The following is a 14,215-nucleotide window of genomic DNA, read 5'->3' on the forward strand; positions in this document are numbered from 1 at the left end:
TGGTATTCACTATGTGTTTCGTTGTTTGTCCTGTAGAAAGTGGTCAAAACCACTACTCTCTCCCGGTATATGAGAGTGACATACCTGGACAACAAACCTATCGGCCTGTGGAACTGTAGTTTAAGAACATTTCCCTCAAGTTGATGATTTTAGAGCCTTTGTAGCTTCATCAAATCAAATCAAATGTTATTTGTCACATGTGCCGAATACAACAGGTGTAGTAGACCTTACAGTGAAATGATTACTTACAAGCCCTTTAACCAACAATGCAGTTTTAAGAAAAAAACTGAAAAATGAAAGTAACAAATAAGTAAAGATCAGCAGTAAAATAATAATAGCGCGGCTATGTACAGGGGTTACCGGTACAGAGTCTATGTGCGGGGGCACCGGTTAGTCGAGGTAATTGAGGTAATATGTACATGTAGGTAGAGTTATTAAAGTGACTATGCCTAGATAATAAACAGAGAGTAGCAGCGGCGTAAAAGGGGGGCATTGCAAATAGTTTGGGTAGCCATTTGATTAGATGTTCAGGAGTCTTATGGATTGGGCATAGAAGCTGTTTAGAAGCCTCTTGGACCTATACTTGGCGCTCCGGTACCGCTTGCCGTGCAGTAGCAGAGAGAACAGTCTATGACTATGGTGGCTGGAGTCTTTGACAATTTTTAGGGCCTTTCTCTGACACCATCTGGTATAGAGATCCTGGATGGGAGGAAGCTTGGCCCCAGTGATGTACTGGGCCGTACGAACTACGCTCTGTAGTGCCTTGTGGTCGGAGGCCGAGTAGTTGCCATATCAGGCAGTGACGCAACCTATCAGGATGCTCTAGATGAGGCATGTGTAGAGCTTTTTGAGGATCTGAGGACCCATGACAAACCTTTTCAGTTCCCTGAGGAGGAATAGATTTTGTCGTGCCCTCTTCACGACTGTCTTGGTGTGCTTGGACAATGTTACTTCGTTGGTGATGTGGAGACTAAGCAACATGAAGCTCTCAACCTGCTCCACTACAGCCCCGTCAATGAGAGTGGGGCATGCTCGGTCCTCCTTTTCCTGCAGTCCACAATCAATCTCTTGTCTTGATTACGTTGAGGGAGAGGTTGTTGTCCTGGCACCACACGGCCAGGTCTCTGACCTCCTCCCTATAGGCTGTCTCGTTGTCGGTGATCAGGCCTACCACTGTTGTGTCATCAGCAAACTTAATGATGGTGTTGGAGTCATGCCTGGCCATGCAGTCATGAGTGAACAGGGAACGCTGAGCTGTAGTCAATGAATAGCATTCTCACATAGGTGTTCCTTTTGTCCAGGTGTGAAAGGGCAGTGTGGAGTGCAATCTGTGGATCTGTTGGGGAGGTATGCAAATTGGTATGGGTCTAGGGTTTCTGGGATAATGGTGATGATGTGAGCCATGACCAGCCTGTCGTAGCACTTCATGGCTACAGACGTGAGTGCTACGGATCGGTAGTAATTTAGGCAGGTTACCTTACTGTTCTTGGGCACAGAGACAACTATGGAGGTCTGCTTGAAATATGTTGGTACAGACTCAGACAGGGAGAGGTTGAAAATGTTAGTGAAGACACTTGCCAGTTGGTCAGCGCATGCTCGGAGTACACGTCCTGGTAATCCATCTGGCCCTGCGGCCTTGTGAATGTTGACCTGTTTAAAGGTCTTACTCACATCGGGTGCGGAGAGCGTGATCACACAGTCATCCGGAACAGCTGATGCTCTCATGCATGTTTCAGTGTTATTTGCCTCGAAGCGAGCATAGAAGTAATTTAGCTCGTCTGGTAGGCTCGTGTCACTGGGCAGCTCGCAGCTGTGCTTCGCATTGTAGTCTGTAATAGTATGCAAGTCCTGCCACATCCAACATGCGCCGGAACCGGTGTAGTACAATTCGATCTTAGTCCTGTATTGACGCTTTGCCTGTTTTATGGTTCGTCGGAGGGCATAGGGATTTCTTATTCGTTTCCGGGTTAGAGTCCCGCTCCTTGAAAGCGGCAGCTCTATCCTTTAGCTCAGTGTGGATGTTGCCTATAATCCATGGCTTCTGGTTGGGGTATGTACGTACACTCACTGTGGGGTCGACATCATCGATGCACTTATTGATGATGCCAGTGACTGATGTGATGTACTCCACAACGCCATCGGAATAATCCCGGAATATATTCCAGTCTGTGCAAGCAAAACAGTCCTGTAGCTTACTATCTGCTTCATCTGACCACTTGTTTATTGACCGAGTCACTGGTGCTTCCTGCTTTAGTTTTTGCTTGTAAGCAGGAATCAGGAGGATAGAATTATGGTCAGATTTGCCAAATGGAGAATATTGTTGAACAAGCAAGTAATACCTTTACCCTTGTTAGTTTCCTCCCACCCCAGCTACGGTGGCCATCGTGGACATATACTCCAATGAAGAGGAGAAGCTGGTGCTATCATCTCAAGGATCTGCCACTGGGCTCAACCTCAAAGAAGATGAGAGGATTTACTTTGGTGGTTTGCCAACCATTGGAAATTATAGGTATTTCCTGTACTCTTTAGGAGGTTAATCACCTCCACAGTAGGGCCTAATGATAGTATTATTTTTTTTTACACACACACACACACACACACACACACACACACACACACACACACACACACACACACACACACACACACACACACACACACACACACGCACACGCACACACACACACACACACGCGCACACACACACACACACGCACACGCACACACACACACACAACTCTGTGTCTGCATACTGAACACTACCTTTGATCATCAATCTCACTTGGGTTAACATGTGTAAAGGTCTGTAAGAAATCCCAATATGGTCATTTGGAACTTTCTTCAACTAAAGTACACCTTGTGTCGCTTTTCTTTACACCTCTGCTCCGTGTTTTGCTCAGACACTCAGTACTGTACAGTCTGTTACTGTTTGTTCCTGTTCTTCTCATATTGTCACGTTTGGCCATAAAAGTTGAGGGCTGACAAGGCATATAGCCAGATTAACAGACAGACAAACAGACAAAGATTTGAGTTTCCATTAGAACACCTCTGTCTGCTCCCGGACCTTGAGTCAGTGTCACAGTGTCATTGTCGCTGGCCTCTCTGGTGTTAACTCTTTAGGAACTGTCACATAAATAGTAACAATAGGTTATGTAGATATGACCTTCACAGTCTTCGGCAGTATGAGAGGTGTATTCTATAGGTCTTTAAATCACACATGGAGAACTGAATATACTTTTGAAGTTTCTGTCTACGTGTGTCATACTTGTCTTAATATGCATATATATTGTATCTTTTGCTCCTACAGTATTAAAGCAAGGTAATACATGTACTGTTAAAGTTTACTGTATCACCTTTTGCATGTACTTAGCATAGCACATTACTCTCTAAAGCATCCCTGGTACCTTGTCTTTATGCATTTACTTCACAAAAGTATGCTTACTTAGCTCATTGTAAATAAGAATTTGTTCTTAACTGACTTGCCTAGTTAAACACATATAAAAAAAGTTTTTATATATACCTGTATATATATATATATATATATTGTAGATGCTTTAATGCAATATATGCTGGCCAAATTGCAATTGAGACAACTCTCTCTTCTCTTTACAGGTCAGAGGTTACCAAGAAGAGGTATGCTGGCTGTATGAGAGACATTGAGGTTAACAGAACCCCCTGTAACCTGCTGAGCAGCTCCGACTACACCGGCCTGACCAAAGGCTGCTCTGTAGAGATCAGTTTAGCACGTCTTCTCTTTCATCTCCCTCTTTTTTTCATCACCCCTTTAATTATTCAGAGGTACAGGCACACTCATGAAATATGGCCAAACATTTTGCGAAAAAAAACAAGAATAATAAAAACGAGTGGGGCATATAAATAACAGAGAAATCTCTGCTTCTGAAATAGTTATTTTAGTTAGGGGAGAATAGTTATACACACATTCACACCACAGACACAGAATGTAAAAGAGTGTAGCAAAGAATTGAGTGGGAGAAGTCATTTTTAATTTAGCAACGGCTGGTTTGTACGTCTCAGTTGTGTTCAGTTGTGTTTGTAAAATGTTTGCAAGATTTCACACTCACTTCAGTAGGCCTACATCCATTTCTTGTTGACCCTGTGTCAATGCCTGATTATGCATCTGACAATGCATACTGTGCTAATAAACTCTACTCTAACAGACAAGGTTTATTATTATGTTCGATATAACTCTGAAATTGATATGGACATTATAAACAAAACAACACAAAGTTATACTATATTGTTCTATTATACAGTATTCAGATTATAAAAATAACTCTGCCAATTACTGATGACTTTCAAATGATTGTGCTGTGAATGAACATCATGACTGGTCTCTCTCTCACCAACAGAACCTCCATACAGTGAGCTTCTCCAAGCCAGGCCACGTGGAACTGAAGTCCATGTCCTTTGACGCAGGTACGGAGAGCAGCCTGTCCTTCGCAACCAAGAGTGACAAGGGCATCATCCTGTTTGGCAGTGAGGGCAACAATGGGACCAGCTCCCAGTTCCAACTCCCCAAGAGGAGACACAGGCAGTCTGGGGAGGTAAGAGGAGGTGGATGAGACACACACACACACACACACACACACACACACACACACACACACACACACACACACACACACACACACACACACACACACACACACACACACATAAACACTCACTTCAGTGTTACAGCTATCAAAGCATGCTAAGTCCTCTATAATGTCACCTCCTTGTTCTTTATGTCATTGGATCCTATTACCCAGTAGAACTGGAATGGCTGTTGGAGGTGTTTCTTGGTTCCTGTAATTGAATAAGGAGCACTGTGCTGTCTGGCTGAGTTGCTTTGAAAAACTAACAGCACATTGATAATCAACTCCTGCTGTGTGCGAGGCTCCTTATTAAACTAACTATAAAAGAGATGGATTGCCTGTGAGGTTTAATGATTATACTTTCACCCGACAGCAAACAAAAATTGATAATCTTTCACAGAAGGCTAAAGGCTGGGAGATTTGCGATGACAGTTTTGATTAAAATATGACTTTCTACGTCTCTGTTAGGGCACCCTTCATCTCTCTCCATCTCTCCTTCTCTTCATCTGCAGACCACCACATCAATTAGTGCCTGTGGCTGCAGGAAATGATAGTGGGTTTAACCTCTAACATTCTCCCTGCAAGTGTCGTTAGTAAGAAATACATTATACAACAGTCCTCTGATGGATCACGTCCAATTTAACGATGACCCTTGGTAAAGGTCCAGACCGTCACCTTTAAAAATCATTAGACCTAGTAAATTAAGTGAGTGTCATTTCGAATGAGTACACGTTGGCCTCATCTGTCTCTCTGTCCTCGTCGTTCATTCTGTCAATTTGCGCAGGGGACAGGAGGAACGCGTGCTGAATCAGACCATAGTTATTGTAGCAGTAGCACTTCCCCTCACTCTCCCTCACTCTCCCTCACTCTCCCTCACTCGCCCCAGGCAGACTCCCTCTGTGCATGCTAGTCTGCAATTCCAACGCTGTGGTGGGATGTGCTCACCATCTCGCTGGACTGATTACAGAGAATTTAATCATAACAAGAGGCACTTAAATCTATCTACTTCTCGTCTAGTATGTTTCAGAGAGGGCTGCGCTTTCTTTGAAGCTCTGCCCAAACAGAATCCAATCAAGGCGTGTAGAGAAATGGAGGACTTACATAAACGCTACAGGCCCTCAGGGTTGAAAAGCATATCGGTATGCAATTATGTAAAGTTGACTTCCTTTCTCAAAGTATCTGAGGTTTCATCATTATTGAACAGATTTTTCTTAATGTTTCTGGGCATAAAGTTCTTATTGTCTTTGAACATTCAAGGCTCCATATTGTATGAAGCCTGTCCTGACTTGCTCCATATTGTATGAAGCCTGTCCTGACTTGCTCCATATTGTATGAAGCCTGTCCTGACTTGCTCCATATTGTATGAAGCCTGTCCTGACTTGCTCCATATTGTATGAAGCCTGTCCTGACTTGCTCCAGATTGTATGAAGCCTGTCCTGACTTGCTCCATATTGTATGAAGCCTGTCCTGACTTGCTCCAGATTGTGTCTTCTATCCAATGGTTTTATGCACTGAGTGTGTTTATGTATTGATTATCTGTATAACCCTGTGTCCCTTCTCTTCTCCACTGCCTCCTGCAGCCCTTCCTGGCTGTGTTGCTGAACAAGGGGGCCCTGGAGGTGCTAGTGTTTACAGGCAGCCACAGCCCACTTCAAGGTGGTCCGCAAGCCTGACCAGGGCATCCTGCATGACGGGAGAGAACACACCCTGCGCATTGAGAGATTGGGCAGCAGGTAAGATCACACACACACACACACACACACACACACACACACACACACACACACACACACATTGCTATACACTGAACAGCGTCATATTGCACAATAACTTGTGTCTTAATGAACTAGTTTCAAGCCATTCACTTTTAGCTAGCTCTACACAGAGCTGGCTCAAAATGTCTCACTGTCCTGCGTGTCTCTGTCTTGGTCATTTGCAGTCCAGGTGGATGAGGAGCTGAAGAGGGAGCAGGGCCTTCCCAACGAGCAGCTAATGGGCGTCAAGAGACTGTTCATCGGGGGCTGACATAGAGTTCAGCTCCCAGAGACCCAACGTCCACTTCAAAGGCTGCATCTGGAACCTCATGATCAATACCATGTACATCTCTCAGCAGCGCCTATTATCTCCCTACTATCTCCATATAACGATTCATTATCCTGATCGTAGATATTGGCTCATTATTAGTAGATATGATTAATGGAAGGCTATGTGGGAAGTGTTGTAAATGTGAAGTATGTGTTTCATGGTGCGTTGGTTTCTCCCAGTTAAACAGGTTGTAAATGCAGTCATTTGACACCTTGACCTGTTTTGACTGTTTTTGTCTATAGATGATAATACATTCATATCATTAGGCTCAGGGCTCTCTCTCTCGCTTCCCAGTGGACTAAACACAGTTCACCCATATTTAGTTGGCTTTAATGGGGCTATCCTCTGTGATAACCATGTTCATAATTCAACTGATTACACATCATCACCCATTAACACACTTTCTGTGTATTTGTGTGCGTGCACATCCATGTGTGTGTTTGTTTGCTTGTGCACGCCCTACAGCCTCACAGACTTCTCCCAGCCCGTGGCCTTTGAGAACGCAGAGATTGGCCAGTGTAACAACCTGGCCCCTCCCCCTCCCCCGCTTCCCCTCCCAGAGGAGGAGCCTGATGAGGAAGAGAAGGCCAAGGAAGAAGACGTGTCCCAGACGGTCCAACCTGAGGCTCCACCACCCACCCTGACACCATGTCCCACTCGTATGGGTATCAGGGAGTAAAAGACAAAAAAAAATCACATTAAAGGACTAAGTTCCCAGCCTATGATGGAGTGATATATTATCCCCATAAAGAGCTGTCATCTGTCCCCAGCACAGCTCAGCCAGACAGACCGGTTGGCCCTGAGTCTAAATACACCATCAGAAAGGTTGATGTGGCTGGAATAAAGAATGGGCCGTTTTCCAATCCATTAGGTCTGCTTTATGGGTAAAGCTGCAGTGTTGACAGGGCTCTTTCTCATAGCTCCACTGCTCCATCTATCCTCTCTAGCTGACAGCTGAGGTGCTGTAGCAGTATTCTCTCTGTCCTCGCTCTGTCCTCCTTGCTCTCTCTCTCTTTCTGTCCTCTCTCTGTCTCGATCTCTCGGTCCTCTTCGATCCGTCTCTCTGTTTGTCTCTCTCTCTCTCTCTCTTTCGCTCTCTCTCATCCATCCTTCCAGACTCATCCATTCTCTGCTAACCAAGCTGCCTGCATTGGCCAACACCACCTGTATTTTCCTCAAATATTCTCTTGATATATCTCCATAGTATGTATCATTGTAGGCAAATGAATAGATTGCTACACTATTGCCACTGGTAGTACAATATTTTCTTGTAGAACTAATCTTTTTCTTAGCACTGTTCCTCTAGCTACCTGCTGTGCTGACTTTCGCCATTCATGACATCAGTGACATCAGACGTGTGCCTGTGGAACCTTCATTTGAATGGATTTCAGCCATAGACCTTCAACACCAAGCCTCCTGTGTGAAGATGTGTTGCTTGTGAAATATACATGCACACACTTTCCATGTCCATATTCCAAGTATTGCCAGAAGACATTTGACTTTCAATAGGGATTTTCTTAATTTCTTTCTAAGTAAATCACTATGGTTTTAGTAGTTCTGTTTTATAAACAGGCTACATATAATATTTGCTGTACCGTGTGCAGTGTGAAAAAAGTGTATGCAGTGTAAAATAAATGTCCCTTTAAGCAATGGGAGCCTTCCTGGCTCAACAAGAATATAGAAAGAAAGGACCATTCTACATTGAGAGAGATGTATTGTATAATGCAAGGTCAGAGGAATAGGGGTGTCTTCATGTTCTGAACAGAACAAAATAAGTGATTCAGTTGGCCTTGCAAAAACAAATATACATTTTCTGATAGTCTCAAAAGCAAATCCATGTCTTTTTCAATAGCACCATCTATTGGCACGTTAGAATAGCACTTCATCTAGAAACAGAAAGCAGGTCAACTATATTCATATTAAAATGAATGTTTGCATTGTGTTTTTAATGCATTCTTTGAATGAGATCATCTTAGCTAATATGAATGGTTTAAGACGACTGCTACTCCCCCGTCCCCTACAGGCCTCCCGTGCTGCCGAGGAATCTCCAGTGGTCTTAGAAAAATCCAAACAGTTTGGGTTCTCCAAAAACAGCCATGGTGCATTTGAATTTGATGACACAAAGGTCAAGAACAGGTATATAGAGCTTTCATTTCTTTGAAAAGTCCCAATGAGACATTTCTTCTCTAGATCATGCGTCAGTTCTGTAAATATCATATTGGACTGACTGTTGTGAATCTGTTTGCTTACAGGCTAATCATAGAGTTTGAGCTGCAGATCACAGCAGAGTCAGGCCTGGTGTTCTACATGCAGAGGATCAACCACACTGACTTTGCCACCATTCAGGTGAAGGAGGGCATGGCCCACCTCGGCTATGACCTGGGCCACGACAACACCTCCGTTATCAACGACGGACACTAGCACAAGGTCTGGGATCACCTAATGTACCTCTCGAGCCAGCCGGGGAAACAATCATAATAGTAATTTAGCATGGTGTACAGTCTGTTGGCAGTTACCATCAGTTCTATTTCACTGTCTGAGTGAGTTTAGATCGTTTTAGCAGACAGCTAAATACTGTGTCACAATGACACAACGACAAAACCACATCATTTTCTATTTGACTAGTTCATTGACCAAAACAGGAGGCAAGCCAAAGTAATCAGGAACTACAGTTCTTTATTTCCATTATGTAATAAAGATATGTATTTTTATTGTCCTTATTTACCCCTGAATCTTTCCCTTTCTGCGGTCTCCGATCCAGGTGGTGAGAAAGAAACAGAGAGGTGTACTGGTGATAGACAACCGCTACTCCAAGCACACCACCAGCCCCAAGAAGGCTGACATCCTGGATGGGGTTGGCATGCTTGTACATAGGCGGCCTACCTGTCAACTACACCACCAAGAGGATCGGACCAGTACGTTCATACACGCTTCCTCACATTTCATTTGTAGGAAATAAAACACAAAGCCTTATACACTGTATTACTGTAATTGTATGTATTTACATATGATCCGTTGAACGGGTTGATGTTAGAAGTAATCATTTACAATTTATGGGATAGATTCAACAGTAAATTAAATTTCTCAGTGTAAAGTCATATGTTATAGCATAGTTAAAGGTGTGTTGTGTTCTTCTAGGTCTTGTATCGTATCAAAGGCTGCATCAGGAACTTTAAGATGCTGGGTATTGTGTTGGACATGGACACGCCCACCTCCAACCACCAAGCGGGCAGCTGTTTCATCATCACTGAGAAGGGAACCTACTTCGATGGCATTGGATATATTTAAAGCAGGTACGTTCTGACACTCAAAACTTAGAACTATAACTATAGGAAAGACTCCAGGCTATAGTAGCATACCTATAAGATCATGGGGTTTTCCTGACAAGGCTATAGTAACATAACTATAAGATCCTGGGGTTTTCCTGATCAGGCTATAGGAACATAACTATAAAATCCTGGTCAGGAAAAACTCCTGACCCCACAATGCAATATATCCTATCAATCACAAAATATAACTCCCCGTACACCAAAGTTTCACAGATCCAATTTTTATGACAGTATAATGACTCCCTGTCAAAATAAAGGTGAAATAAAAATAGATAACTTATTATTAAATCTCGTGGGATTTGTTGTATCAGTTCTGACTGTTCCCTGTATCTCCTGTCCTCTGGTCCAGTGGGTTCCTACAGGGTGGAAAGTGTGGACGTCCCAGAGCAACAGGGTTCTGCTGGTGGTCAGCAGCCAGGTGGACACCAAGATGGAGGGCCTGGGCATCGTACTGCACGGCGTACACACAAACATGCAATACAATACAATGCAATACAATAACATTTTAATCAGACTATACACTCTCTTCTGTAAGCCTAACAACAATAATGAGTGTGCAAAGCTATTGTACTGTATAAATTCAATAATGGGTTTCAACAGAATCATAAATAACAGTCATGTTTTATGACAAACTGCCTACTAGACAAGACAGGTGTATTCTTTTTTTTCTTTTTTTCTTTTACCCCCATTTTCGTAGTATCTAATTATTAGTAGTTAGTATCTTGTCTCATCGCTACAACTCCCGTACGGGGTCAGGAGAGACGAAGGTCGAAAGTCATGCGTCCTCCGAAACACAACCCAACCAAGCCGCACTGCTTCTTAACACAGCGCGCATCCAACCCGAAAGCCAGCCGCACCAATGTGTCGGAGGAAACACTGTGCACCTGGCGACCTTGGTTAGCGTGCACTGCGCCCGGCCCGCCACAGGAGTCGCTGGTGCGCGATGAGACAAGGATATCCCTACCGGCCAAACCCTCCCTAACCCAGACGACGCTAGGCCAATTGGGCGTCGCCCCACGGACCTCCCAGTCGCGGCTGGCTGCGACAGAGCCCGGGCACGAACCCAGAGTCTCTGGTGGCACAGCTAACACTGTGATGCAGTGTCCTAGACCACTGCGCCACCTGGGAGGCCAAGCCAGGTGTATTCTGAGTAAAGTATGTCTTCTCCCTTTCCTAGCTGCTGTTCCACGTGGACAACTGGGTGGGCCGGCTCACAGCCGAGTACCAGCCTGAAGCAGAGGCCTCTGTGACGGTCAGTGGCACTCAGTCACTGTCCACAAGCTCCGCCATAGACTGGAGATCATTGTGGACGGCAGGAAGGAGCAAGCAGAGAGCCCCAACACCAGGTCCAACACCGCTGACATCTGGGACAGGTACATGATACAACAGCACTCACCAAGCATATCACACCTGGGACATGTTCAGTAGAGGCACCTGGGACATGTTCAGTAGACGTACCGTTGTGGAACATTAAACATTCAGTTAGAACTGTATCATGTAGAACATCATGTAGAACAGACATGCCTCTGGAATCAGGTTACATATTAACTCCTGAACATGACCCTGGATACTGTGTGGGACATTAAAGTTGTGCCAAACCATGCTTCACTACAACGTTGAAGATGTTTGTGATTTACTTCCTATCTAAACCTCAGGAGATATTTAAAGTTATAACCTCCAGCAGTCATCGGCTACCTGACTTATGAAATAGATTCATGAATTTGTTTAACGGGCCAGAAAATTACAGTCATAAATCAACCGTTGTCTTTTATCTCTTTTCCTGAGGGGCTCAAGCAGTTTGGCCTGACTACCAGCACTTCATTCAAAGGCTGCATGCGCAACCTGAAGATAACAAAGGCATCCAAAGTGTTGGAGGTTCAATTCAACAAGGGCCTGGAGTTCAAGGGGTTTCAACCTCTCACCTGCCCAGCCAATGCAGCCTAAACACAGACTACCAAAGCCTGTCACTGCCAGAGGTACAGCGGCAGCACCAAAACACATGGAGACACAACTTACAGGACTGTAACTTCTCTCTCATTCTGGATCAGCGGGCCAACCAGCTTTATACCAAGGGTTTGGATTGCTTTTTAGAGTGTGAAGTATACAATACAAGTGAGTGGAACCTTTAGGAAGACATAGTATAAAATCATGGTTCATTTAAAGGACTATAGATCCTCTTCTTTATCCTGTATGTCCTAAGCCTCCTGTGTCTGTCTGTCTAAACTACATGTGATGTAGTATACCGTATGTATGTTGTGGTTGGAATTTGTACTCTGTAACAACAAACAGCATTTTGAAATCCATGCTTTGAAGGAAATCAAACGATTGTATTGTCTTTATTACAAAACAATTGTATTGTCTTTATTACAATATCAAACCATGGCCTTTAACTTACACTCGGGATCTTGAGGATTGCTATCTGCTAAATATCCAATAAATTAGTCTTGCAACATTTCCTCCAACAAGGAACTGCCTTAGTTTGCTGCTCTTCCTAACCTTCTGAAGCAAGAAACTCTTACTGTCAATCTGGTACGCACACTTTATTTGATGTCTATTCTACAGTAGGCTATGTCTAATATATATGGAGCAAACAGTGAACTGGACTGAAATGGGAAGAATTGTGAAAATAAAATGCTAAGCAACATATATGTTTGTAATTTTATTGGGAAGTGCATTTTTTTCTTGTAATAATACCATGATGTATGAATGCTTAATTCAGTTCTACAATTGTCTTCAGTGCTATAACAACTATATTTTCTGAATAATTTTATTCTTATGAGCTGTATTGGGGAACACCTCTGGGGGGGGATGAGCTCCCCAATCTGACGGACCAAAGGCTAACGACTCATGGAAACGGAGAACCGACTACGAGCATGGAATGTGTATGTGGAAAGGTCGGCAAGAATGCCCAAGGCCTAAAGATGAATTAATTCTGGATTAAATGTTTGGAGGGGAAAGTAGCAACACAACGCACAGGTAGCAAACCTGGTGAGAAGCAGGAGGAGCCAGGCCCAGTGTTACCCCACAGAGCCCAGAACCTCCATGCATTGCAACAAGTCCCTCCTGAAAGATCATCAGAGAAGCTTTGCATCAAGTGGCCGCAAACCTGCAAGACAAGTGTGGTAACAGTTCATTGAGGATTCAGACAAGGTGCTGGGCGCAACAGCAAAGGGAGACGCAGACAGGAGGCTACAAACTATAACAACAATCTTAGTCAGCCTGATTTTCTTCAGCATTGTAGCCAGGCGGCTGGCAGACTTCCTCTCTAAGAACGGCTACATCGGTCCAAAATGGACCTAGGTGTTTGGAGCACACAGGTGTGGTGACCCAGCTCATCAAAGAAGCGCAATAGGACAAGGATGACTTGGCAGTGCTCTGGCTTGTCCTTGCCAATGACAACAGATTGATCCCTCTTAAGCTGGTGCAGACTACAATGAAAAAACACCATGTCCCAGACAGTGGCAGACCTCATCCTGGACTACTATAACAGGTACAGCATGAGAGTCTCAGCAGGGTCAGTAACATCAGTGGTACAGACTGGAGGTGGGAATCATCACAGGCTGCACCATCTCCGTGATCCTGTTTGCCCTGGCGATGAACATGATCGTGAAGTCTCCTGAAGCTGGGGTGCAACAAACAACAATCAGAACCGTTATGTATGACCTGGCAGACACCACAGAGTCATTGCCAGGAAGCAGGTGGATTCTGTAAGGGTTGGAGAAGTTGATTGGATAGGTGAGAACAAGCCAACAAAATTGAGGTTGATGTCGTTGAAGAAGGTCAAGGTCGTAGACAGATTCCGCTTCGTCATCGCAGGAACACCAATCCCCACAGTCTCGAAAAAGCCAGTGAAGAGCCTTGGCAAGGTGTTTAAGAGCAGACTGAGGACACAACATCAATCCAGTCCACCTGTCAGGAGCTGGAGACCTGGCTGAGAGCAGTTGACCGGTCAGGACTGCCCGGAAGTTCAAGGCGTGGATGTATCAGCATGGCATCCTCCTGAGAATACTCTGGCCTCCGCTCATCTACGAAGTCACCATCTCCACAGTCAAGAACTTGAAGAGGAAGGTCAGCAACCATCTCCAAAGGTGGCTGGGGTTTTCCAGAAGCTTTAGCAGCATAGCTCTCTATGGGAACAGCAACAAGCTGAGGCTGCCCTTGAAGTCCCTGGAAGAGGAGCTCAAGGTCACTCGGGCGAGGGAA

General features: G+C 44.4%; 1 pseudogene; it reads left to right on the forward strand.

Moving 5' to 3' along the window:
* LOC139415411 (laminin subunit alpha-2-like) overlaps positions 1-11,956 on the forward strand; it is a 152,841-nt pseudogene extending 140,885 nt beyond the window's left edge.
* The last annotated feature ends 2,259 nt before the right edge of the window (positions 11,957-14,215 follow it).

The sequence above is a fragment of the Oncorhynchus clarkii genome, chromosome 8, assembly GCF_045791955.1.
Source record: "Oncorhynchus clarkii lewisi isolate Uvic-CL-2024 chromosome 8, UVic_Ocla_1.0, whole genome shotgun sequence".
Classification (NCBI taxonomy): domain Eukaryota; kingdom Metazoa; phylum Chordata; class Actinopteri; order Salmoniformes; family Salmonidae; genus Oncorhynchus; species Oncorhynchus clarkii.